This window comes from Pteropus vampyrus, unplaced genomic scaffold (genome assembly GCF_000151845.1).
Source record: "Pteropus vampyrus isolate Shadow unplaced genomic scaffold, Pvam_2.0 Scaffold36, whole genome shotgun sequence".
Taxonomy (NCBI): Eukaryota; Metazoa; Chordata; class Mammalia; order Chiroptera; family Pteropodidae; genus Pteropus; species Pteropus vampyrus.
Window position 1 is genome coordinate 7,970,564 of NW_011888817.1, and position 4,204 is coordinate 7,974,767.

Here is a 4,204-nt window from a genome sequence, read left to right on the forward strand (position 1 = left end):
CATGGGGGAGACAGCACCAGATAATGGTCTCAGATTCAAAACATCTCTGTAAGAGAGAACCCCATCTTTTTAGGGTTTTATCTCCCAGTTAACTCCACAACTAAGTCTCCAGTAGCCATTCTACCTTCCAGTTAGGCCAGCCACTTCAGGTATGTAGCAAGACCTGTTAAGCCCATGGACATAAGCCGAAGGCTGCACTTCCATTGCTGTGACATGAGCTCCCTGGCCAGAAGCAGTGCTGACAGGAATGCTGGGATGGTAGATAAGGCGTTCTGGGAGTTCATGGATGATGCTGCTAGAAGAGGAGTTATGGGAAGGGAAGACAAGTCCATATCCAGAACATGCATCTATTATCGTGAGGACGAACCTCTATTTCCTCTGACACAGACACTGTGGTATCCAACCCTCATGTTCACAGCAGCATAGAACACCACCCTCTGTGTACCTGCTTTTCCTACTTGCCTGAAAACTAAGGTAAACAATCCAACGAACTTCTTTGTCACCCAGCGGTAGGTAGCAAGCACACATTCTCCAAAAAGGTCTGAAACCCAACTTTGCAAAAAGGGCCCCTTCCAAGAGTCTCCTTCCTGGAACACTCTCCCAACAGAGTTCTCTTTTCAACTTTATAGTTACTCCCCTGTTAGAGTAAATGATTTTTATATTAAATTTCCCCTGTTTAAATTACTGTATGATTAGTCTCCTGATTGGACCCCGACTGACACAGGTCTCTCCCTCAGAGTGGTAATAGTGAGGAAAGAATGATTTAACTTGTATTTAGCAATAGGCTTGTGGAAATCACTCAGCAAATATTTGCGATTCTTATCTTGAGTTAGAAAACTTATTTATTTATGCTGCAGTATATCCAGCAGGTTGGGACCCGACTTGTTTTTATTTTATTTTTTGTTTGCTTGTTTGTTTGTTTGTCTGTCTGTCTGTAAAAGAAACTATTGAACCGTGGACATGAAGGATGGTGGAGTTTAAAATGGGTAATTTTCCTAAGTGGCCCAGGGCCTTGTGGGAGGGAATAAACAAGTGATCAATTCCTGTCCTCTAAGATTCGAAGATTGTAAAACACATCAGGAAGATACAGGTCACTCTGACTGAGGCCCAGTGGTAGGAAAGGCAGTTAGTCCCCTGAAATGAGACCTCTATTGGAGGAAAAGAGGAAAAACACAGACTTGCCCACTGAGGCAAGTCAAGTACCTTAAAAAAAAGAATGAGTGTGTCGAGAAGTGGTTGGGAAGAAACACTTGGCTTCCCTGTTGGTAACCTTGTGTGTTCTGAAAGGTGCCATTAGGTAGGACTGAAGGATTGTCCCACTGGGAGCCCACATGTTCAAGAAGGAGCAGCCTCTGCAGTAAGGAGAGCACTGAAGGCAGGTATAATTCTGAAGAACCCCTTTGCCCAGGCAGATTGGAACTATAGGCAGAGCTGGGGACAGTAGCAGGAGGCCACACTCATCGATGTGTCCTGTAGAGCAGAGACAGGATCCTTTGGACTGTTCAGGGTTCAGCTCTGGGATCAGAACCAATGACCGTGTTGGTCCCTTAAAGAATAACCAACTTCTGGCTGTGACCATTCCACAGATGAGAACATGGAGGCCCAGAGAAAAGAAACAACTAACCAAAGGGCGTTGAGTAAGTTAGCCATAAGCCTTGGGCTCAAATCCTTCCATTAAACTCCTGAATAGGCAGGCAGGAAGAGGGGCTTTGGGAAAAAGATGGCACACAGCACAGTGTCTGGCAGCTCAGATGTCCACAATAAATGGTAACTCAGGGAAAGAGTTGGAGGGTCAGAGATTCAAATCAAACAAAGAAGAAGGTGATGAATCATAAGGAAGAGGACAAGGACCACAATTCCCATTTTACAGATGGAGAAACTGAGAAGCAGTCACCCAAGGTGGTAGGAGTGATGAGATGTCTTCACAACTTTGTTAATAGTATGTCCTCAGCTTAGAAAACTCTGCAGTTGCAGAGCTTGGGAATATAAAACAGCAAAAACCGCTTCAAATAATCGATTCTGTTGCATCCTCAGCTAGGCTAAAAATAAGAGACAAGCCATGGGAAAAACAACCACAGCCGCCCAGGCAGCCTAGAGCACCAAGGCCTTGGAAAGATGCCACCTGTGCTGCTCATCAGCTCTGACATTGGGCTGACCTTAACCAGCTTCCTGGGAATTTTCCCCAGTTTTCTCTCCATCAGTTCACACAACTCAGGAACTGATGCTCCCTCCAGGCAGAGGACAGATAGTGCTCAGAGTCCTCACTCCTCCTCTGGCCTTGCCATCTCACGCAAGGGTGGTCCAGCCCCCGCCCTGGTCCCCCTCTGCAAGTTAACATTTGATCCTGTTATTTCTAGTCTCTCCACACACACACACACACACACACACACACACACACACACACACACACACACACACACAATGGGTGGTTAAGAGCAGGGCTCTTAAGTCACACAGACCTGGTTAGAACCTCAGTTTTGTCATTTCTTGAGTGATATTGGATATGTCACTTAAAATTTCTAGGTATTGTTTTCCCTATCCATAAAATAGGCATATTGCACAGTTGTCTGTTTTAGTCAGGAATCCTACAGTTCCAAGGGACAGAAACCCAGCTCATTCTCACCCACTGCAGACAGGCTTCTTCCAACTTCTATATGGGGGAGAAGTGAGCATGGCAAAGACAGCTCCAGGCTTATATGATCCCAGCTAGTGATCCCAGGGGAGGGAGGCCTTGTCCTGCCCAGCATCCATTTACCAAACCCCAAAGACAAATTCTTATAGGCTGGGCTTGAGCCAAGTGCTCCCTACTGCACAAATCACAATGGTCATTGGCATGGCAGTCACCCTGGGCCCCATGTTTACCCTGTGGCTAGGGGACAAGACCCTCCAAAAGCTCAGTTAGTGGGGGACAGGCAAATAAGAGGAATGAGGATGACGCCGAAGAAGAACAGAAGTGTCAGTGTCCTCAGGCAGAAAAATGCAGCAGAGGTCCACCAGTTGCCCCTGCAAAATGGTGATGAGAATTAAAGGAAACTCTGCATGTGAAATGCATGGTTAATATACTCGGTAAATGCTAACTCTCAATATCATCATTGTCACTCTCAAGATAAAGCCAGAAGACTTTCACTCTCAGCTATGATGGAGTACTAGAGACTATATTTCCCTCTTGTCTTAAATAACTTACAAATAAGACAAAATATATAAGAATTTTCGGATATTGGACAAAAGGCAGAACATGAAAGTGATCTTTGAAAGAAGGAAAACAAAGGATGTGATGACTACAGTTTCCTTGGCTTACTGACTAGAGGGAGTTTCCAGGCCCCACATAGGAAGAGAAACCCAGGCAGAGCCCAGAAATCTCCCTGAGGAGACAAAACAGTTGAGAATTTCAGGAAGTCAGGGTGGCTAGAATTTATAGTGAAGAATACTAGAGAGGGGCAAGTTGCTTAGAGAGGAGAGAGCTCCAGAGAACTTCAAAGGATTCCCCTTGAGCATTAGCTTATCAGCTGGGATGGGGAGAAACTGTGAAAATGAGCAGGTAGAACCATACGCCTGAATAGTTCGTTTCCCAACCATCTAGAGCACTAAAACCACATAACATACGGGCATCAGGCTGAGTATCCAGAAGGGTATTACCTATTAGTGAGGGAAATTAGCCCTGGATTGAATGTTGCTGCCAAAAGAAAAAAAAAAAGCTTAGAAGCGAGTCTCGACATATCAAACTATTTTCAAGTAATTAAACTGTAACTCAGAACAAAGATCAAGAATATTTCAAGAAGTAAGAAAATATTCAACACTCAACAAGGCAAAGTTTACAATATCTGATGTCCAACCAAAAATTACCAAGCATGCACAAAAGCAGAATCATAAAACCACAATGAGAAGAAAAATCACTCATTAGGAGCAGACCCAGAAATGACAGTCAATAGAATTAGCAGAGAAGAGAGAGATTAAAGCCAATATTCTAATTATGCTGTGTATATTCTAGAAGGCAGAGGAAAATATATGTCGTGGAAGATATTCTTAAATGCCCAAATAAAACTTCTAGACAGAACTACATTGTCTGACATTGTCTGACATGAACTATATACTGGATGGGATTAACATCAGAAGAAAGGCTAGTGAACTTGAAGACACAGCAATACAAATTATTCAAAATGAAACACAGAGGAAAAAGAAAGAACTACAAGTAATGCAACAGTGT